Genomic DNA, 24,984 nt, shown 5'->3' on the forward strand with positions numbered 1-24,984 from the left:
ACAAGAATACAGTTTTGGGAGGAGGAAAATGAGAATGAGTCAAAAGTAAGTATTATCCTCTATTTGCTCCTTATCAGAGTGGTGGCTTGTGTTTTAAATGAATTTTAATGCACACAAAAATGTTTCAGTTTAGTAAATAAAAGAGAAACTTGTGACTTTGATTTGACCATGTAGTTACTGAGTAGTGCATACTTTTTGTTAAAAAAATATAGTAGGGTTTATTCCCTAGAAAAATGTTGCACATGTCTGTATATATGTGTGTTTGTGTGTTAAAGTGAGACAAGTATAGACAGACAGATAAACAGAGTGAGACAGAGAGAAAGATTATCTTTTTTACCAGAACCTAGGTCACAGAAATGAATCTATGACTGATTACTAATTGATCTAACTTTGTTACAGGAAGTTCCTGTGTAGTCAGTATTGGTGTGGTCAGCTTCATTTGTGCAATAAATTTAAACCTCTCCTGAACCTAATCAGATTAGAAACTTCAACTCATTTATGTTCGCAAGATGGGAAATTTTATTTAACTAATAAGGGGAGAGGAATATAATAGTCCAGACAACTGCTCTCTGACTCTTCCTCTTGACCTGCTCCCACTCAGTTGCAACTAATTGATTGCAATAACAATCAAGTTAAAGAATAGAAGTACAACTCTGTGCTAAAGACTAAAATATATACCCCACCATATGCTCATTCTATCACCTTGCTTAAACTCATGCTATTGAGGAACTGGGCAGTCAGAAGATTAAACATCCATGACTAATTAGCTAACTGTCTTGAAAGTCTTTGTGTATTTGCATTACTTCTAAGTACCTCACTCACTATGTCCTTACAAACATTTGATAATTATAGACATTATTAAATGATGTCCTATATCTTATTCTATGTCTATCTTTTTTCTCACTTTCACACACAAACACACACACATACATATATACACACACATGCAACATTTTTCTAGGGAATAAAAATCCTACTTTTTTTTAGCAGAGTAGGTACTAAATCAATTTTGATGACTCCATTTCACTGATATGATAATAAGTAAAATATGTAAATATGTAAAATAGGTTTTGATTCAGTAATTGCAGAAATAAAATGTGCTTACCTAGATTTCCAGGTATGAAGGTGGTAGTCATTAAGCACATGGGTTAAGTGTACTTTATTTTGGAAAATTCTGGATTCAAATACCAACTTTGAAAACTTATGCAAATATTTTAATTTTAATATACCTATATATTATAATCTGAAAGATGTAAATAATAATATAAGTAGTACCTTTCATATAATCATATTTTTATGCATAAATGGAAGGACACACATATCCCTTGGGATGTAAAAATTTATTTGCTGCCTTAAACCTTCTTTATATAAGAAACCATAGGAAGATTCTTATATGTTCCCAACTGTTTGGAAATAAGTAAATCACTTCTCCCTCTTTCAGTCCATTAGCAAGTCCTATAAAAGCAGTTTAATTTGTTAACTGAATAAGTTTACCTATAGTACCCACTGTAAAAAATATGTTTCCTTAGGAGATATATGAGATTGTGACAGTTCAACTTTTATGATACTGCAGGAAGTGTAAAATTATGAGCCTATCATCTTCCTAAATTATATCATCTAAGAGGAATGTACAACACTGCAATATACAAAGCACATTTTGTTGTCAATCTCATTTCTTTATAATCTAATTTTCTTTATAAAAAAGTGTTCGTTTGAATCTCAGTTTTTGTTCAGGTGTTTTTTTTTTCATTTGAGATGAGAACCTCTAATTAATCAAGATAAAAACCTAGGTCTTTCTTCCTTTTAATATTTTCTGTTATCACAGACTTACTCTGAAAGCAACTACCGCAAAACAAAATGTTTCTTCCTAATTCAGAACAAAGACAAATCAATTAATTTAAAAAAGACAAGCAAAGATAAAGTGATTCTAGAACTGATTCAAATTCTTATGTTTCTGCAAATTCTCTAATTCACTATTAAGTATATAAATTAAAATTGAAACAATTCTGATGTACCACTTCATATCTATCAGATTGACTAACATGAATGAAAAGACAATTCATCAATGTAAGAGTCAATGTGAGAAAATTGGGAGTCTACTGCACAACTGGTGGAGTTGTGAACTGATCCAACCACTCTGAATAGCAATTTGGAGCTATATCCAAATGACAATAAAACTGTCCTTTGACCCAGAAATACCAGTACTATATCTGTATCTGTAAGAGATCATAAAAAAGGAAAAAGTAACCACATTTACAAAAATATTTAGAGCAGTTCTTTTTGTGGTGGCAAAGAATTGGAAATTGAAGGGATGGCCATCATTTGGAGAATGACTGAATAAATTGTATGTGAATGTGTTAGAATTATAGTATTCTATAAGAAATAATTAGTTGATGGATGGCAGAAAAATCTGGGAAGTCTTACATGAACTAATTCTGAGTAAAGTGAGTAGAACTAAGGAGAACATTGCACACATTAACACCAACACTGTGTGATGATCAACTATTATAGACTTAGTTCTTCTCAACAAGACAGTGATAAAAAAAAAACAACTCCAAAAGATCAGTGATGAAAAATGTCATCTGCATTAAGAGAAAGAACTATGGGGACTGAATGAAGACTAAAAGCATACATTTCCCTTTCTTACTTTTTCTCATTTTTTTTTTCTCTTTTGGTCTGAGTCTTCTTATAACCTATTTCAGATTATTTGTTGTCTTAGAGAGGGGGAAGGAAGGGAAGGTGGAAGAAAAAGATTGAATTCAAAATCTTGCAAAACAATGAATGTTGAAAACTATCTCTACATTTAATAGGGAAAAATACAAAAAATAGTAGGTTCTGAAGTTATCTGAAGAGAGACAGTGATGGTCCTTGTTTTGTCTCTGTAGCCAATGTGGAAAACTGGAATGTCCATCTGGTTATCAAAAACCACACTTAAATTTTTCAAATTCCTGCTTCATCTAAGTAATCCATCTTTAATTTAAATAGTCCATTTTATACATGGGAAAATCGAATAAGTTACTTTAACAAGTTAGCTACTTTCATTTGGGCATTTAAGCAAAGGAAATAAAAGCAATAAAGCAATTAAGTAACAAACATTTACAAGTGCTTGTTATATGCCAGACTTGCTTGGCAAGAGGAAAGATCATCACTGCCCTTAAATAACTTACATTCAAATGGAGAAAACTGACAAATAGAAGGTTGCTGAGGGAGAAGTAGGTGAGAAGGTATATAAACTTTGCAATGGTGGCAAAGTCTGGAGAATTAAAAGTACATTTGTAAGAGGAATGAAGGTAAGAGAATAAACATTTATTAAGTGTCATCTATGTTTTAAAAACTGTGTTAAGCACTTATTATCTCATTTTGATGAAGCATGGATAGACTCTGTGTTCCACCAAATTGAAGGCTCCTAAAGAATTCACCAATGGGAAAATGGGGGTTCAAGGGCATTCAAGGGATATCCCAGTGTGAGAAATCCCCAGGTATTGAGTATAGTTTTGGGATTAGTCTGCAAAATAAAGCCTGACTAGTTAGAAACAAATATTGATGCCTAAGAAAGAAAATATAAGTTTGTATTCCCACCTATCCAGAGAATTTTTTAAATAACAGAAATTCACACAAATGTACTTAATTCACCAGCTCGCATTGCTTAGACACAACTGAAATAATAAAAGGTTTTTTAAAAAGTTTTTGTTTATTTTTTACTTAATTTCCAAAGCAATATTGTCTATTCCTTCCCTTGCTTGCATAAGAAGATGTTTAAACCAAAGTTCCATAGTTTGCTTACCTCTTTTTTGCTGTAATTTGATTATTTTCTTTTTAATTGCACATTGCTGTAAGACATAGTCTGTGATAATCTATTTTGTACAGGCCACTTAGCACACTATAGGTGTTTAATCAATGTAGCATAAAACTGTTAAAAACTGCTTCCATATGCGAATAAACTTTTCTATTCAATACAATATATGTAGAAGTAGGAAGGAAAAAAGTCTTCTTTGAGGATTGATCAGTTTTTGGAGCAGGTAAGCAGAAGTTTAAAACATTTAGTACTAGAAATTTATCAGTCTACCATTTCGTATTTGCTCTAAATAAAGTCTCGTTTTTAACCATGAAAACAGCATTAACCTCTCCTTTTGGGGAGTTCTCCTGACATCTATTTTTTAGGCTTTTGCTAGGCAATGGGATTAAGTGGCTTGCCCAAGGCCACACAGCTAGGTCATTATTAAGTGTCTGAGACCGGATTTGAACCCAGGTACTCCTGACTCCAGGGCCGGTGCTTTATCCACTGAGCCACCAAACCACCCTTCTCCTGACATCTCTTGATATATCTCTGATACTATATCAGTATCTTATATAAACAGTATCCCTTACTCATGAATTTTACCAGCATGGATGTGATTCTAACCTTTTTTTCTATAATTTCAGATTTTGATATGACATGGGACTTCACAATAATGTGAAAGAAAATCAACTGAGTTTGTAATGTCTCAAATTCATTTATTTAAAAAAAACCTAGATCTCTTCTTGTTTTGATTATCTTGATAAGAGAATGTCATCATACACTTCACTACTAATAAGCAACTCTGACAGAAAATTTAAAACCACAAGGTGTCCCTACAGACTGAAAAAAATAGTAAATAAACACATTGCGATTCAATGAGTACTTCACCAAGACAAACACATTAATCATACCTTTCATGGGACAAAATTTTAGTGAAAACTTGGCTGAAAAATTCCTTTAGTTGGCAGGCTTTTGCTTAATTAAAAAGGCATTTTTTCAACCCTCTCATTCAGGACAATGACCTTGAATCTAACGGTTCAAATTTTTAAATATGATCAGGACAAATTAACTTAACACTCCTTAGCCAAATTATTTTCACCTCTGATGAAAAATGAAAAAAAACAAACAAACCATTAAGTCATCTCTTAAATTCTTATTAAAAATTGTTCTTATTTTCTCATTAACAAAATACTTTATAGCAAACTCAGTAATAATAATTTATTTTCAAAGATTAAATTTTTTAAAAGCTTTTAGAAATAGATAGGGAGGGTGGCTAGGTGACAAAGTGGATATAACTCCTGCCTTGGAGTCAGTAGTACCTGAGTTCAAATGTGACCTCATAAACTTAATAATTATCTAGCTGTGTGGTCTTGGGCAAGCCACTTAACCGCACTGCCTTGCAAAAAAAACCTAAAAAAATGAAATGGGTAGGGCAAACATTACCTTTCCCGTGAAGATTAAAAAAAAACTGGAATTGAAATATCTTACACATAGATATTGACTTATATCTGCAAAAAACTTTGGAAATCATAAATTCCAGCCTCTCATTTTTGGGAAAAAAAAACCTCAGCAACAACACCAACAACTGAGGCCCAAAGAGATGTAATGTCTTGCTCTGTTTCACTAATAGTTCATAAATACCCAAGAGGTGAGTTGAATGCGAGTCTTCAAGTCTCTAAGTCTAATATTCTCCCCACACCAGAACTATCCACTCTTTCATATTATCTATAAAAAAATCAGGTGGACCTTTGAGGGCAGCATAGCATGTATTCAAGTATTATTTTCCTCCCTTCACATTTTTTTTGTAAAGAACTCCTGGGGGGAAAACTTCCTTTACTGCTTGAGATTGCCAATTTATCCATATTGTATAATTGGAATGTTAAGCTGGATCACTGGGTGGTTAGCCAATCTGCCCAATTAAAAATTTAAAGAAATTCATTTATTTATTTAATTTTGGCGAGGGTGGTAGGACTACAGGGAATGAGGACTGCACAAGTAACTTAACCTGTGAGGTAAAATTCTTTCAAGATTAAGAGAACATCTTTAAATTAGTGCCTGACTGATCTTTAGGAACAATACAGTGTGAAGTGATTTGACCCTAGTCAAAATCTAATCATGCAACTGGTATAAGTGAGAAGCAAGACTTGAGAACAACTCTTCCTGATGGCATAGTTGGTTGTCTATCCATTAGTCCATGCTATTTCTCAATGGCAAGATTTTAAAATTTGATAACAACATTCTTTAACCTAAAAATAAATTCCATACTAAAATTTTGTTTGTTTTTCCAATAGTAGTTCTTCTTTTTAAATTTCAAATGCAATTTGGAGAATATTTAGATGGCTAATATTGAGCCATCACTAGCAGTTCTCCAAACCTTCTAGCCCTTTCCTCCCAATAAATAGTTGCTAAAGGGACAAATGGAACTCAATCTGAGTTGTGGTCTGAGGGTAGCTAGAAAGCAGCAATAGAATATGAAGTTGGGGAAGCTAGGTGGTGCAATGAATAGACAGCCCTGGAGTCAGAAGGTTCTGAGTTCAAATCCAGCCTCAGTCACTTAATATTTACTTAGCTGGGTGACCTTGGGCAAATCACTTAACCCCTTTGCTTTGCCAAAAAAGAGAGAGAATATGAGGTCCCCTAAAAGTGGGAGTGAAGAGTATGCTAAGAGGCAAATATAGGCAACACATTAGGATAAATTAGACAATATTAAAGATAAACTCTACATAATTCATTTTTCTAGGACAGGACACTGCTGCCATCACTAAAAGAAGAAGAAAATAATGCAATTTTTTCTGAGTTAGAAATATGCAGTGAAGGGAAGACAAGTAATTGATAAACAGTGCGCAAAGCCAATGCCAACCTATAAAAGCCACATGTTAAACTAATGTTAAGTCAAGGAGGTCATGTAGTGGTCAAATGACCAATCATAAAAACATAGGAAAGGATACTGAAGCATAGCCTTAAGAAGCAATTTAACTGAATTGCAAAGCTAGAGCCATGAGGAATATATCAATGTTGACAGTAAGTATAGGAATGGAGTTACTTCTTTTTAAGATAAGGCTCTCATAATGATGGTGAGAATGGGAGATAGAGGTAAAATAGAATTACTTAGGAATTGAAGTTCCTGATCTAAAGACAGACTTTACATGATTTCACTATGGACAGGACTATTGAATGTGTTGTGGGCTTTTCAACTACTTCTGTCTGCACAGACTGTAATTTTAACACTATAATTTCAAATTTGTAATTGTATACTTTACAATAGGAAAATATGCAAACCTATAAACATGGTACAAAGCATGAATTAAAATAATATGCTTCTCCTAATGTTATAAATAATAAGCACAAGGCCATCCAATTAGGAAGAGAAAAAATTCCCATGAGAGTGAGATGTAAGTTGAACTGAGCTTTACAATTCCTTCGAGATGCTCTGTGGTTATCACAGGTGAAGTCATGACACCAAGTATAGGATAGGAGGGAATTTAGAATTTGGGCCATTTGGAGGATGCAGCAGCAAGTCTTGTGTCTTACAGCCATTTAGGAGGGGAGATTTCAGATAGGCTAACTGGTCAGACTCTGGGTGTAGTAATAAAGAGAATATGAGGCAGAAATATGAAAACTGCCAGTGGAAGTTTGTGGCAAGAAGAACCTGCAGGGATGGAGTGATGACACAGTAGTGCATCTGGTGACTGAGAATAAGTGGCAGTAAATACTCATCTAGATACTGATGATTAAAATATATAACCAAAATGCATGCAGAAGCCACCTAAGTTGCAAGAGCTTTTTCATACTTTTCTTTTTCCTAGTTAAATTGGGAATCGGGAAGGGTGGAAGTTTTCTTCAACAATTTAATTCAACCATTCAATGAATTTTATTAAGTATATACTATCAAGAAATCACTTTTTCATTCTGGGAATACAAACACAAAAGGAAACCAGTCTAAACCCTTGAAAGAACTTAATTTCCTTTTAGAAAAAAAATCAATGAATAGAAACACATCCCTACAGGCTGTATATTGACTTAGAAAACCACAAAATAATGATATCTAAGTTTTACTGTATTTTTATTTATTATGTTAAACATTTTGCCAATCACATTTTCATCTTATTCTCCTTAAACTTTAGCAGTCCAAATGAGACCTTCATGCCTTGAGATTCTTTTATCTCATATAGAGGATTAATTTGATAGATGGATAATGAAAATGTTCTTATTGTTTAAACTCCGCATGAATTATGTCCATATCCTACATCTTTAAATTCCTGAATTAATTCAGTTTTAACTTATTGGATTGAATCAGAAGAGTATAAAATAGGTTTAAGCTGATCTAGTTTAAACTGTTGGAACAAGATTAAAGAGATTTTAAACTTGTCTGAAACCCTTTAAATGTTTATACTGGTTTGAACTGAATTACACTATTTAAACTGCTTTGAATAATTTTTTAAAACGTACTTAAATGAATACAGTTTAAACTGGTCAGAAACATATAAAACTAGGGTCAACTGGTCAGAACTAACAAAATTGATTTAAATTTTAAACTGGTCAGAACCTAATTAACTCATCAGAATCAAATTAAAGTGGTTTAAATTGGTCAAAATCACATTTAATCAGAGTAATCGGGTCAGAATTAATTTTAAAACAGCTTAAATTGATTTAAAGAAACTTAATTCAAAATCAAGTTAAACTAGTTATAAAAAGTCACGCCTTCTACAATTTTGGCAACAATGAATAGGTGGGCTAGAATTTAGAGAAAGTTGAGACAGAGGAACCAGTTTAGGAGACTGTTGCAACGATGTAGACAAAAGGACATAAGCTGAAGCAAAAAACAGATCAAATTCAAAATATGTTTTGGAAGTAGAAACAATAAGATTTCCTAATTGATTGGGAGAGGAAAAGTTAGGAACTGAGGATAACATGACTATTAAGAGATAGAAGTTTGGCAATTCCAGAATATAGAAGTAAGGAAGTTTGGAAGATTTTGTGGAAAAAAAATATATAATTATAAATTCAGATATAGAATTATAGCTTCTAAAAATGAGAATGTAGATTTTTTTTTATTTTTAATACAGGGTGACAGGCATAAAAAGACCATATCATAGGAGCCTACTTTCCCACATAGGGAGAAGTTGAGGATTCCAGGGGGCGGGGTATGGTTAATGTGGTACACGTGAACACTAAAATGGATCTTTAAGATATAAAAAAATAGTTTTCTTAGTGTCACCAGGTTGGAGAATGTTTTATGGTTTTTAATTTTAGCAGTTATTTTTCTCTCATTAAATTTTATTCAAGAAAAGAAGATTTGAAATTACAGGTAGGTAAATAATGTAAAGGAATGAAACCCATAGCATTTTGGTCTAAACAATGAGACACTAAACAGGTAAAACAAGACAAAGTTTCACAATTTGGGGGTGAAATTAAACAGGTGATATTGAATAAAAGGCAGAGAGCTTATAAATGTGGGTGGTTAATGAATCTATGAAACTACTCATAAAGTTAAAAGGGTTAACATTAAAAGGCAAACTACTGAGTCTTCCATAAGTCTATAGAATAGTGTAGATCTTTCGAAGAAAGGTAAATTATTAGCATATATCATAAGTGAATACCAACAATTTGAAATGAAGGGCTAGACTTGGAAATTTGGAATACACAAATTAAAATCATTTCTCTAATATTTATTAGCTATGTGAGCTGGAACAAATTTCTTTAACATTTACCTGTCTCAGTTTCCTCTTGTGTAAAATATGAACAGAAATACTACCTATATTTTCAGGATTGTTTTTTTTTTATTTTATTTATTTAAGGGAATAGGGTTAAGTGACTTGCCAAGGTCACACAGCTAGATAATTGTTAATTGTCTGAAGTCATATTTGAATTCAGGTCCTCCTGATCCCAGTGCTAGTGCTCTTTTCACTGTACCACCTAGCTGCCCTGCCGAACTCCCCTTTAACTTTCAGGATTATTTTGAAAATTAACACAATATAGGTAATATATGATAAATCTTGAATCTCTTAAATAAATATTAGATAATCATCATTATCATCATCATCATCATTTTATCTAAAGACAATATATATAAAAAGATATATATATATATATATATATATATATATATATATATATATATTGAGAGAGAGAGAGAGAGAGAGAGAGAGAGAGAGAGAGAGAGAGAGAGAGATTAGTTGCTTTATAAGACCTACACTTTATTACAACTACAGATGCTGGCAGTAATGTCAACCACTCTAAAATTAGAACAGAATAAGAAAAAATAATGCCTAATTATAGAATAGTAATAAAAATATAAAGTGATTTATCAATAAATAATTGAATCTCTTTATATGCATTTAATTTTATCTTCATTATAATTCCATGAGTTGTCATACATCTATCATCACAATTTTACAAAAGTAAAACTAGGTTTTGAGGAGATTTACCTGAGTCACATATCAAATATTGAATGAAACATTCAACCCAATGCTTTAACTTATATTTAGTCAAAATCTCCAATTCAAATATAATGAAGATAAATAATGAATCAGTAATAAATCAGAACTTTTGTAGTTTTAAAATGTCCAGATTAATGACATATCTATAAGAAACCTATTCAACTATTTTATGGAAAATCAGGTGGCTTTGTATCTATGTAACATATAGAGTAGATAGTAACTTGTCCTTGGTTCATATCTTATTTCTAACACATTCTAGCTATATTACTTTGATATTTTACCTCAGACAAATTTCTAAGATTATAAATCACAAATTAGGTTCAAGTCAAAATTGTTAGAGGGAGGACCTCATAGGGGTTCCTTATGGCAATAAATTACAGGTCAGAAAAAACATTTAAAGCCTTAAAGCTAATTAATCACATAAATGTAAAAATGGAATCTGAATTATGATAATGAGTTAAATGTGGGAAGTACAAAATTAAATTAGTTACGCAGACACACACACACACACACACACACACACACACACACACACACACACATACACACACAAAGAGTTCCTGAACTCTAGGAGTTTGTATTCTCATGACAGTGATGGCTTGATAAAAAGCATGTGCTTTCTTTTATTTATTATTTTATTTATTTTCATCCATTTGTCCATGCATATTTCAAAATTACAAAATTCTCTCCACCCTCCCTTCCCACCTCCCTCCCTTCAGTTGGAAACAGTCAGGTTAGTGTTTTACATATATATTTTGTTAAACATATTTACGAATTAGTCATTTTTGGTATGAGGAATTAGGATTAAGAGAAAGAGATACATAGGAGATATTTTTTATAAAGTGTTCATCAGATTTGGTAGGGGTGTTTTTTTTCTGTGTTTTGTTTTGATTTTCTTCCTCTGTTTGGGGGTGATATCTGACAAATATGATTGTCTTAGTTCTCTGGACTGCCAAGAGCAGTTGCTTCCATCAAGGTTGTCTATTTCATAATATTGATGAGTAAATTGTTCTCTTGGCTCTACTCCCTTCACTCAGCATCAGACACTGTAAGTCATTCCATGCTTCTCTAAAGTCCGACAATTTATTTTTTTCTTACAGAACAATAATATTCCCTAGTGTTCATGTACTATAACTTGGTTACCCATTCCCCAATTGATGGGCATTCCTCTCAATTTCCAGTTCTTTGCCACTACAAAAAGAGCTTCTTGGAATATTTTGAAATACGGAGAAATTTTCCCATTTTTTTTTATAATTTCTTCTGGATACAGTCTCGAAGGGCATAAACAGTTTTATTGCTCTTTGACAAAAGTTCAGTATTGCTCTCCCAAAAGGTTGGATCCATTCATAATTCCACCAGCAATGCATCAATGTTCCAGTCCTCCTACAACCTCTCCAACATTGATCATCTTCCCTTTTTCTCATCTTGGCTAATATAAGTGGGAGATGATACCTCATTTTAGTTTTAATTTGCATGTCTCATTGCATTTTTCCATATGCTTATATATTGCTTTAATTTCTTCATTTGAAATCTGTCTATTCATACTCTTTGACCTTTTTTTTCACTTGGGGAATGATTTGTGATAGTATAAATCTGATACAACTCTCTATATATTTTAGAAATGAGACCTTTATTAGAACTCCTGGTTGTGAAGATTGTTTCCCACTTTCTTCTAATTTTTGGCAGCATTGATTTTATTAGTACAAAAAGGTTTTAATTTAATAAAATAAAAATCATTCATTTTGCAATTTATAATCTACTCTAATTCCGGTTTGGTCATAAATGTATCTCTTTTCCATAGATCAGATAGATAGAATATATTTTGGTCTATTAATTTATCTATGGTATCAATCTTTATGTCTAAATTCTTTACCAATTTTGGGCTTATTTTGTTATGGGATGAGATGTAGAGCTATGCCTAGTCTTTGCCATACTATTTTCCATTTTTCCCAACAATTTTTGTCAAATAGTAAGTTCTTATCCCAGAGGCTGATGTTTTTGAGTAGATTGCTGCAGTCCTTTACTGTGGTTGTTTGGAACCTCTCTTAATCCATTGATTCATTACTGTTTCTTAACCAGTACCCAGACATTTTTGAGGACTGCTGCTTTATAGTAGAGTTTTAGATCTGGTAGATCTAGGCCACTTTCCTTTACATTTTTTAATCAGTTTCCTTGCTATTCTTGCCCTTTTATTGCTTCAGATGAATTTTGCTACTTTTATTTTCCTAGTCAGGTAAAGTAGCTATTTGGTAGTTTGATTGGTATGATACTGAATAAGTAATTTGTTTGGGTAGAATTGTGATATTTATTATATTAACTTGACCTAACTATGATCATTTGACATTTTTTCAATTATTTAGATCTGATTTTATTTGGGTGAGGAGAGATCTATAATTATATTACTACAGTTTCTGAGTTTGTCTAGGTAGGTGGATTCCCAGGTATTAAATGTTGCCTACAATTATTTTAAATGGAATTTTTTTCTATCACTTGTTCATGGGTTTTGGTGTTTCTATATAGAAATGGTGATGACTTATGTGGATTGATTTTATGCCATGCTGCTTTGCTGAATTTACTTGTTTCAAGGACTGTTTTAGATAATTTTCTCGGGTTCTCTAGGTATACCATCATGTATCATCTGCAAAGAATGAAAGCTTTGTTTCCTCAATGTCAATTCCGAATACTTCAATTTCTTTTTCTTCTCTTATTGCTACTGCTAGTATTTCTAAAACTATATTGAATAGTAATGCTGATCATGGGCAACCTTGTTTCACCCCTAAATTTATTGAAAATGTTCTGAGTTTATTTCCATTAAATATAATATTTGTTGATATTTTAGATAGATACTATTTATTCTTTTAAGGGAAACTACATTTATTCTAAAATTTCTAGTGTTTTTAATATGAATGTATGTTGTATTTTATCAAAGGTTTTTTTCATCATCTATTGAGAAAATAATATGATTTCTTTTGATTTTACTATTGATATGTTTAATTATGTTGAATGTTTTCACAATGGTGCACCATCCCTGCCTGCTTAGTATAAATCCAACTTGATCATGGTGCATTAGCCTTTTAATAACTGCTGTAGTCTCATTGCTAAAAAATTTATTTAAGACTTTTTCATCAATATTCATTAGGGAGAATGATCTATAATTTTCCTTTTATGTTTTATTTTTCCTAATTTAGGTATCAGCACCATGCTGATGTCATGAAAGGAGTTTGGCAGAACTCCTCCTATTTTTAAAAATATTTTATGTAGAATAGGAAGTAATTGGTCCTTAAATGTATGGTAGAATTTACTTGTAAATCCATCTGGACATGGAGACTTTTTCTTAGGGAGTTTATTGATGATTTCTTAAATTTCTTTTTCTGAAATGGAGTTATTTAAGTAAATTAATTCCTCTTCCATTAATCTGGGCAGTTTGTATTTTTGTAAATATTCATCCATTTCACTGAAGTTATCCAATTTATTGGCATATAGTTCAGCATAGTAGCTCAAAATTATCTCTTTAATTCTTCCTAATTGGCAGATAGTTCACCATTTACATTTTAGATAATGGTCATTTAGTTATCTTCTTTTTTTAAAAATCAGATTAACCGAAGGTTTGTCTATTTAATTGGTTTATTTCATAAAACCAACTCATAGCTTTATTTATGAGAGCAATGGTTTTCTTGTTTTCCATTTTATTAAACTCTCCCTTGATTTTCAGAATTTCTAATTTGGTATTTAATTGAGGATGTTTAATTTGTTCTTTTTCTAGCTTTTTTTAATTGCATATGCAATTCATTGATCTCCTCTTTCTCTATTTTATTCAAATAGACATTTAGAGATGTAAAGTTTCCCCTCAAAACTTCCTTGTCTGTATCCCATAAATTTTGATATGATGCCTCATTATTATCATTTTCTTGGATACAATTACTGATTATTTCTATTATTTTCTGTTTGATCCACCCCAATTTAAGATAAAGTTATATAATTTGCAATTTGTTCTTGGTTTATCTTTCCCTGAACCTTTATTACATGTAAGTTTTATTGAATCATGTTCTGAGAAGTGTGTAGTTATTATTTCTCTCTTTCTACATTTGATTTTAAGGTTTTTGTGCCCTAGTACATATTCAATTTTGGTGAAAGTGCCAAGTACTGTCAACAAAAGGATATATTCTTTTCTATCCCCATTAACTTTTCTCCAGAGGTCTATCATACCTAAGTTTCTAAGATTTCATTCACCTTATTAACTTCCTTCTTATTTATTTTGTTGTTAGATTTGTCTAGTTCTGAGAGAGTGAGATTGAGGAATTCCATTATTAAAGTTTTGCTGTCCATTTCTCCTCTTAATTCACTCAGTTTTTCCTCTAGGAATCTGGATGCTATACCACTAGGTGCACACATGTTAAGTAATGATATAGCTTCATTTCCAATGGTGCCTTTTGAGAAGATGTAGCTACCTTCCTTATCCCTTTTAATGAGACTGATTTTTGCTTTTTCTTTGAGATTAGGATAGCTACACCAGATTTTTTTTTACTTCTACTGAGGCATAAGATATTTTGCTCCAACCTTTTACCTTTACCCAGAGTGTATCTCTCTGCTTCAAAGATTCTGGTTTTTAATCCATTCTGCTATTTGTTTCCATTTAATGGAACAGTTTGTCCCATTCACATTTACAGTTAAGATTACTAATTCTATATTTCTCTCCATGTTATCATTCTCTATTTATATTTATCTCTTTCCTTTTCTCTTATTCCTCCTCAACAAAGTCTTACTAACTTTCCCCTTTGGTTTTTCTTTTAAAAATGTAACTTCCAGTTTGTTTTCACCTATACCTTCCTTTCCTTTTTATCAGTACCTTCTTCCCTTATCTTTCCCTGTTCCCACTCCCTCCCCTCCCTGTAGATTAAGTTATATTTTTAAACTCAAGTGGGAATGTATCTTATTTCCTCACTGGGCTAAATGTATTGAATAGAATATACTGAGAATTCACATTCTCCCTCCTCTCCCTTTCAAATTATAAATCTTTGTTCCTCTTCCCTTGGTGCCCTATTATTATTAAATCAAGTATCATCAATAACAGTTCAGTTATTTGATTTCTTGATAACATCCTCTTGTTATCAAGATATCACAAATTGTTTATTTGATTGCTTGATAAGCTGCAGTGACTCAAATTGCATAAAATTATAATATAAACATTTTAAATTTACCCCCCCCTTTCAATTATCTTTCAAGTACACACAATCCTCCTCATAAGTCAAAGTATTATCCAAAGCCTTATAATTTCTTGAACTATTTGTGACCCTCCCCAAGGCCTATTTTCTTTCATACTTTACTTCCCCCCCCCAATACCAGTCAGGGTACTCAACACCTTGTTAAGTGGTTCAGTGTCTATTGTCTTCCTCACTTTATCACCTTCCCCCCCAAAAAGATTTAACACCTTGGTAAATGAACCAAAGCCTAATGTGTCTCCCACTTTAACCCCCCCCTTCACCCAGCAAAAGTACTTAAAACCTCTTTTAGTGAACCAAGTCTATTGTGCATCCCATTTTACCCTTCCCTCCCCAACCAAGGTACTTAACACCTTATTAAGAAGCCCTAACCTAATAACCTGATAGAAGATCTCTAAATACTAGGAGACTCAGGAGGTCTCACTTTACAAGTAGCAGAGAAACTGTCACAGGTCCTTGAAGTTTATGATTCCCTCATTAGACAAGGGGTTTAGCACCTTGCGATTAAAGAAAGTCAAGGTATAATGAGATACTTAAGTGAAAATTAATTCTCCTCCTTTTTTTTCTTTTTTGTCAGGGCTTTTTGCCTGACATCTGGTATGTGATCTTAGCTCTCTTCAATGGAGAGACAAGACCCAATTTAACTGATATCCTTTAGGTTCATTCTCTTCATTTATATTCTATCCACTAATTAGCCTTAGAGAAGTAAAGTTCTAATGAATTAGAATTATTATATCTTACCTTCCCTTTTAGGGACCAACATTGGTTTAAAACAGTTTTGTATTTTTCTTTCCCCCTTTTCAGTTACCTTTCTTAAATGTAACTCTTCAGTTGTGTATTTGGTGATTGAATTCTCTATTCAGTTCTGGACTTTGTGTCAGGAAATTCTGGAAGTCCAGTATTTCATTGAACATCCATCTTTTTCCCTTAAAATATATGCTGAATTTTGCATAAATTCTGGGTTGTAATCCCAGGTCCTTAACTCTCTGAAATATCTTATTCCAGTTCTTATGATCCTTCAGTATTGAGGCAGATAGGTACTTTGTTAGTCTTATTGTGTTCCCTTGGTTTTTGAATTGTTTTCTATTTGCTTTTGCAATATTCTTTCTTTTATTTGAGGAAAAGCCCTTGGAGTTTTTATCCTGGGGTCTCTTTCTGGAGGCATTCTGTGGATTCTTCAATTGCTCTAGTAGATTGAGGCAGTATTCCCTCATAATTTCTTGCATGATATTTTTCAGATTCTTTTGTTGATCCAGGCATTCAGGTAGTCCAATGATTCATAGATTGTCTCTACTGGATCTTTTTTCCTGTACCTGGAAGGTACTTTATATTTTCTTCATAGATTTTCAGCCTTTTTATTTTTATTTTTTTTGATGGAATCTTGTAGTCTTGTAGCTTCATTGGTTTGTAGTTGCTCAATTCTAATTTTTAGGATTTTATTTTAGTCAATTCACTTTTGTCTTTACTTTTTAAAGGCATTGAATTCACTAGTCAATTTTTCACAATTTTCCTGCATGACTTTCATTCTATTTTTCCATTTTTCTTCTCCCTATCTTCTTTGGTTTTTAAATTCTTTTTTAAGCTCTTTGATGAGCTTTTGTATTTGAGTACAATTTATAGACTGTTTGGATACTCCTCCTGTGAGTGATTTTTCATGCCTTTCTTCTTCATACATGGCATTGCTGTCATCTTTATCTGTGAAATAGTTTTCAATAGTGAGTGTTCTTTTCACTTTTTTGCTCATCATTGTTGTTGTAGTTCTGCTCCTGGGTTATATGGAGTACAGATCCAAGCCTTTAGTTTGCTAAGCCTGCGATATGATCTCTGGCTTGTTGTTGGCCAAGATGTTGCCTATGTAGTCCAGGTCTTTCCTTTGCAGAAGTTTGTTTCCTCTTTTATGTCCAGGTTCTGACTTAGAGGATTGTTCCCAATCCAGTCCTGTCTTTTACCAGGTACTCTCAGGGTTCAGGCTTTGCTTGGGGTTGGAATCCTCCCTGCTGCTTTGCTATCCAACTGCCAGGAACTCTGTTATTATTAAGCTCTTGGGACCTAGATTGTAGTGTGGCTAAAAGTCTCCTGCTGCCTTTCCTCACTCTCCTGCCTCCTGGACTTTTCTTCCCCTTTTCCTCCAAAGAGACAGATCATTAATGAAGATCCTCCATGACGTAACAGTTGAAAACTTCTTTGAATCTTCTCTTTTTCTTGGTTGGATCTGTAGTGAATGTCAGAGTAGAGTCTTCATTTACCTTGATTTATCTTTAAGACTCCAGGAGTTTGTTAGCTTCATGCCACTATCTTGGCTCTACCCTGGAAGTCTCAAACATGTGTTTTCAAAGTTTATACATTTTTAATTGAGAGGTAATCTCAGAGGAAAAGTATTAGCATGATCAGAAGAAGTGAGATTCTTCCCAGAGGCAGTGACTAACAAAGACCTTGTACAGAAAAATAGGATATGGGATTTAAGTTGTTTTGAAGAAACTAGGCAAGTCAGGATATAGGCCCAAAAAGGGGCTTCTTTGCAAACATGGGGGACAGACAGTGCAAAAGCCGAATTTGGAGTTGAAGAACTTTGTATTAAGTACAGCAAGGAGACTGGTACCACTTAATCAGAGTTATAGAGTCCTGAAAAATTTTAAGTAGAGTAGAATGAAACCAGGCTATGAAGGTTTCTAAATTGAAAGAGATTATTTATATTTGATTCTGTGGGTAACAGAAAAAAAATTGAATTTATTGCATAGAGCTCCTTTTAAGAAAATTAATTGAGGAATTGAATGGAAGATGGATTGGAGTTGGGGAGTGACCAGGAGATACGGACACCGGTTAAAATGTAGTTTAATAGTTCAAGCAAAAATGAAGAGGTCCTATAATAACATGATAGCTAAATAAGTGGAAGAAAGATAATAAATATAGCATATATTTTGAAAGTAGAAATGAGAAGGTTTGATAACAGTGTTGGAAACATACAGAGAGTGCTGGTGATAAGTATGAAATTATGCTTATGAAGCTGGATAAGTATTGATGCCCTCAACAAAAGTAAGAAATTTTGATGAGTATGAGTGTTTTGGAAGAAAGAATTATTTCTGTTTTGGGCTAGATGTGTTTAAAATACTGGATATGTCCAAATAACAATTAATTGATGATAGAAGATTGTATAAGATATAAACTTGGTAGAAGAGATTGGACTTAGAATTCATCTCTTCAGATATTAAAATTATGAACAACTGAGATCATCAAATGAGATGCAACAAAGGGAAAATTAAGAAGAGACCCAATGTAGACCTTTGGAAGATAAACCCATGTTCAGGTTTATGTGGTTTAAGTGGTATGACCAGGATAAAGTTATATCCAAGTAGACTCATAGTAGTCAAATAGCTAGTGACAAAATCAGGAAAAGGCAAGTTTATGAAAATTTAGGGAAGACTAGTATCAAAAGCTTCTGAGAGGTTAAAGGATAGATAATTTTTTAAAAAGCTTTCAATTAACCAAATAAGGATTGTTAGTTTTGGAGAAAATAATTTCAACTGAGTAGGTTAGAAGTCGGATTAGAGAAAGTTTAGAAGAAACTTAAATACAGAAACTAAATTATATTACAGAAACCCCTAGGAAGATAGTTGTTTAGAAAAGACAGTCCAAGCTAATTTCAATTTTAGTTCACTATTGTACTAGTGATATTTCTTGAATTATAAAAATAAAAAATTAAAATGAAATAGAACCTCTCCTTTGGTCTTAGATGTGAAATGATATAAACCTCTCTATAATTACTCTCCAAATTCTTTTCTCAAATATAGAAAGTGAAATTAACTGACATCTTTGTCAACTTTTGTTTTTAGAAGTCTGGTTGACATATACATACATATATATATATATATATATATATATATATATATATATATATATATATATATACACACACATTCTAGAAGAGGATGACTAAAGAAAAAATTCTGAACCAGTTCACTTCTCAGAAATCGTATTGTTTAAAATTTAATGTCAGAAAAAAGATAAACTGTCATGCTAAAGAGTATCTTTATACTTCAGCATAGACATATTCACTCAAAAAAATATCCATTAAATTAGTTCTACATATTCAGTACTAGCATAGATGTAATGGGAAAATATTGAACTACAGCAAAGATGGTATTCCATGTCAATAAGGAGTAAAGATTTGTTGCTGTTATAGTTGTTTGTTTTGTCTTCTCTATGTCTTAGATTCAATTCCTCTTCAAAATCTTTTGTTCCAGAGTGGAAATTAAAATTGATTTGGAATCAGGAGAACTGAATTCAAGTCCCAGACATGTTCTATAGAGGATGGAAGACTAAATCTAAAGGTTGGAAGGGCTAAGTTTTTACTGCAGTTTAAACATTTTCTAACTCTGACTATAGTCAAAAATCATATATATATATATATATATATATATATATATATATATATATATATATATCTTCATTCATTCTGTTTCAGTTTCTTCTACTGTAAAACAAAGAGATTTGATGTTATATACTGTAAGTCTTTTACTGTTTTGAAACTACCTCAGTCTTGCCATGACCTAACTACGTTCAAAATCTTGGACAAGAATAACTTCTTTTCCTAAGAGTTCTTATATGTATGATAAAGGAACCTGAAGATCTTGATAACCTCTGAGGCTATTCCAGCTCTGAATCTAGTATTCTCTAAATCTGTGAACCTTGCCAGTGTCTTAAAATTCTTTTAAGATCTAGTATCATATCTGACTGCTCCAGTACCTCAAATATATTCTAATTCTAAGTAGAACATGAAATAAATAAAAACAACATTCTCAGAGTATAATGTCAGTGTTTTATGTCAATTGTTACTAAAAAAAGATAGCTCCTCATGAAATGTACATGATATGTTCCCTTTAATTTTCTAGGTAAGACTTGTTTGGGTAAATCTTAGTATAATTGTTTTGACAGTACTGCCCACAACTATTTCAACTGACCTATTGATCAAAAAAAAGGAGAATTCTTGGCAAAATAAAAGTTAATTGCACATTCTGGGAAGCATTGAGGATTAAATATGAAATACTGTGATGTCCTAATTATGAAGAATATGTTGACAGGATTAATTTTGTACTTGGAAAAATAGAAAATAATGCTTCTCACTGAAGATAAAGTCTTGTTATATTTCCTAAAACTGGAACAGACTTAAGCTATGAATAGACTAGTGAATTACCATCTCTAACTTTTGAAAGATTTATGCTAACTACCAGGTGTTGCTCTCAATGGTTTTTCATTCATTTTGAATTTTAATTGCTACTTCTGATGCACTAATAGTAGAAAACCACACCACTGAAATGGACTTGTGCAGCCACAAAAAGGCCATAATTTTTGCTTTTTGGGTTAAGTATGCATACCACTGAGTGGGAACTGTATTCATTAACAGTAAGTGGTGGCAAGTTAGTCAATGGGAAATAAAGGACTGACGTAAACTTAACTGGATTCAGATGAGTATTATATTTAATTAAATAGGTTTGCTTTACACAAAGACAGCTAGAACTATGTCAAAGGTAATTTTTAAAAAAGCTGATAACTGATGGCAATTCAACAACCTGACATGTAAATTGCTAAGTTGGAACTGAAATAATAAAGGTGTCAAATATTGGAAAAAAAAGATATATATTATGAAGCTCTGAATTAAGAGATTATAGCTACAAAATGAACTTCCTTCAATAGAATGATGATAAAATGTACCTTAAATTATTTTTGGATGAAAATATTTAAATCTTTCTTCTAACAGGTAACTCCAGGAAAGGACTCAAAATAATGAAATTTAGTTTTCTTTGGGGGTTCTACCCCTACTTCAAACATATCTAATTTTATATGATTTGTAAGATTTTAGCGAGCATTATGTCTTTTGTAAAAAATTGAAATGCTGGGATTAGATAATAAAACTTTAAGTGAGGATAGTCAGTGACTTAATAAACTTTTTCCTCCCTTAGAAAATATACTAAAAAGTTTTTTAAGCTATTTTATTCTAAAGGACACATTAAATATGACAGGTTAAAATATGCTTAAGGACAGGTGATGAATGATGGACAAATTTTCTTCTCATTTTGGTTTCCTTTGGATAAACATGTTAAATACCAGATAGCTCAAATTAACCTGGCCAAGAAAAAAATAAATAAACTTCAGTATCTTGATATACTTTTGAAGAAAAAAAGTTAATACTTTAAGTTACTCATTAGATATCACTTCACATTTGGATAATTATAGCCCCAATTCCCAGAGGAAAAAAATCAAACTGCAAGTCCTGAAAATATTTTGATTAAGTCAATATTTATAAATATCCAACTGCAATAAAGTGCATTAAATCTATATTTGGTCTTTGAGGCTTTTATAGTTGAATTTAAGTCCAGTCTCTGACACAGTTTTTATATGAACATGGAAGGAGATTTGACTGTAGGATTTCCAATGACACAAAATAGAGATCTGCACTCAGTCATACAACTATATACAAAAACATACATACAAGTATACACATAGGCACACATGCTAACACACAGACAGCCTAAACCAAACCAATTTACACATATACATAGACAAATCATCCAGGTAAAATAGAATGTTACTTTGTTATATAAACAGATAACATCATATTTCCTGTATCATAAGTATATGGAAGATTAGTTTGACATAGTCCAATTTGGAAACATCTTGTCCCTTCAAACTAGAATGATAAAATAGATTCGCTCTTATTTTTAAGGTAAGTGTGTGTGTGTATATATATATATATATATATAGTATGTGTGTATATATGGCATGTGTATACATACATAATCATATATATTATATAAACATACATTATATAAACAAATGTTTGTTGAGGAAATGATATATATGTAAATATATATGGCTATATGCATATCATATACTTATATGCATGTGTATCCATATGCATATATTTTTTCCTAAAACCATTTGTACTAATTGTTTAAATAGAAGCAAAAGAGAGATTACATTCTACACATTATGTTATCATATCATATATGAATATTTGCAATACATTTGCAAACCATTTGCAATACATCTAATATAACCTCCTTGAAAATATGAGAAAACTGAGGCCCAATGAAATCAAATTATTTGATATTGTCACACAAGTATTAAGTGTCATATCTAGAATTTCAACTCAAGTCTCAACTTTAGCAGATTAACTGCGACAATCTTTTCACCAGATTGGTTACAATGCTCTACAATTTAAATTTCTACCCATAGCTGTAAAAATCGGTTATTGTTTGGGTTTTAAAAATACATAATCATTTTTGCCTTTTCCTTGTATTCTTTTTTGTGATAGTAATATTTCATTAAGAGGCATATATAAATGTCCCAGAGCAAGACTGGAAAATTGAATCTTTGAAAAAAATGACTTGAACAGGCACAATAATAAAGCCAATATTAATAATAGTCAAACAAATAATGGATATTAATTAGTATATATTAGGTAACTAATTTATATAGTAAATAAATCTACTAAGAGTTGATAGCCCATGTAGAACATAAAAAAGCAAAACATAACAAAAACAAATCTAAAGTGCAAATAAAATTAGTGATTCATTACATTACTTTCTTCAGACTTCTACAATGCACTAACTGAAAATTTCCAGGTTATATTGCATGAAGAGGTTATCCTCCCAAAATTCAAGGGCCTCCATTGTCTATCTTTATAAAGGTAAAGGGAATAGATTGTCCTGTGACAATCACACGGATACTTCTCTTTTAGTCATTCTTGTTAAGATTCTTGCCAGAGACCTTCTCAATTGTTTGATCCTTCTCCTGGAAGATAGTCACCTACCTGATAGCCAGTGTGCCTTTTATAAAGGGTCAAGGAATAGTTTATATGGTGTTTACTGCCCAACTATTGCAGGAAAAATGCCAAGAACAGAATAAAAGTCTGTAAAGAACATCTGTAGATCTGATTAAGACCTTTGATAGTGTTAGTTTTAAAGCTTAATGGAAAATTATGTTGAAATTTGTTTGTCCACAGAATTTCATCAGTATTGTACATAAGTTCCATGATGATAAGCATCCCTGGGTTCTGGATAGTGGACAATGCTCTGGAGATTCACTAGTAACCAGTGGAGTAAATCAAGGAGGTGTCTGTGCTCCCATAGTTTTTAGCATGATGTTTTCAGTCATGTTATTAAACACCTTCACTGAGGATGAACATGGCCTCAAGGCCAGCTGCTGCACTGATGGCAAATTCTTCAACTTGAAAAGGCTACAAGCCAAGATGAAAGTGGAGGGAGTGTTGGTGAATGATCTTCTGTTTGCAGATGACTGTGCACTCAATGCAGCCTCTGAAGCTGCAATGCCACAAAATTTTCAGTTCTCTGCTGCTTGTGCTAATTTTCATCTAACAACTAACACCAAGAATAAACAGATACGCCATCAGCCACACCATCCATATGTGGGACTATTAATTACAGGAAATGGAGAAATTTTAGTTCTATGGACATGTTTCCTTACTTTGACAGTGTCCTTTCCAGGAAGGTACACATTGACAATGAGATTGACACAAACATTGCAACAGTTAGCTCAGGATTTGGGAAGCTCGGAAAGAAAGTGTGAGAGAGAAGAGGTATTACACTGAATACTAAACTGAAGGTCTACAGAGCTGTTATACTGACCTCATTGCTCTATCTGTGAAACCTGGGCAGATAAACAGCACCATGTCAAGAAACTAAATAGCTTCCATTTTAAATTGATTTAGGAAGATTCTGAAGATCACCTGGCAGTAGAAAATACCAGACCCTGAGGTCCTTTCTCGAGCTAAACTGCCTACCATCCCAACATTACTACAGAGAAGGCAACTATGATGAGCTGGACTCATTGCTAGAATGTCAGATGTATGCTTTTCAAAAAATCTATTTTATGGAGTTCTCACATAGGGCAAGCACTAACAAGTGTGTCGGAAGAAGCAATATCAAGACATCCTGAAGTTCTCATTGAAGAACTTTATAATCAACTGTACAGTGTGGGAGATATTGGCACAGGACCACCCAGCATGACATGCCCTCATCAGTGAGGGTATTGCACTCTTTGAGGAAGGCAGAATTGAAACAGCTCAAAGAAAATGAGACAAACGTAAGTTTAGAGTACCCATCCCAGGTGTTCATATGGATATTTGTCCCCAATATGTGGTAGAGGACTACAAGTTTGCATTGGTCTTATCGGTTACAATTGGACACGCTGTAATTTGTCTCAGGCATAGTGATGTCATTTTGGTCTTCTTCGATAATGAAGGACAAGAACCAATCAACCAATACACTATTCTATCTCTGTGCAATCCTCAGACATTGGGAATGCATTTTGTATATGTGTGTGTATTTGTGTACATATTTATGTGTTGATATCTAATTTTTATTCAGATCACATAAAAGTTTGTGCCCTGGAGTCAGGAATACCTGAGTTCAAATCCAGCCTCAGAAACTTAATAATTCCCTTTTGTGTGGCCCTGGAAAAGTCACTTAACCCCATTGACTTAAATAAATAAAATTTTAAAAAATACTCATTGCTTTGGCTAAATTAT

Source organism: Macrotis lagotis, chromosome 6, assembly GCF_037893015.1.
Source record: "Macrotis lagotis isolate mMagLag1 chromosome 6, bilby.v1.9.chrom.fasta, whole genome shotgun sequence".
NCBI classification, from domain to species: domain Eukaryota; kingdom Metazoa; phylum Chordata; class Mammalia; order Peramelemorphia; family Peramelidae; genus Macrotis; species Macrotis lagotis.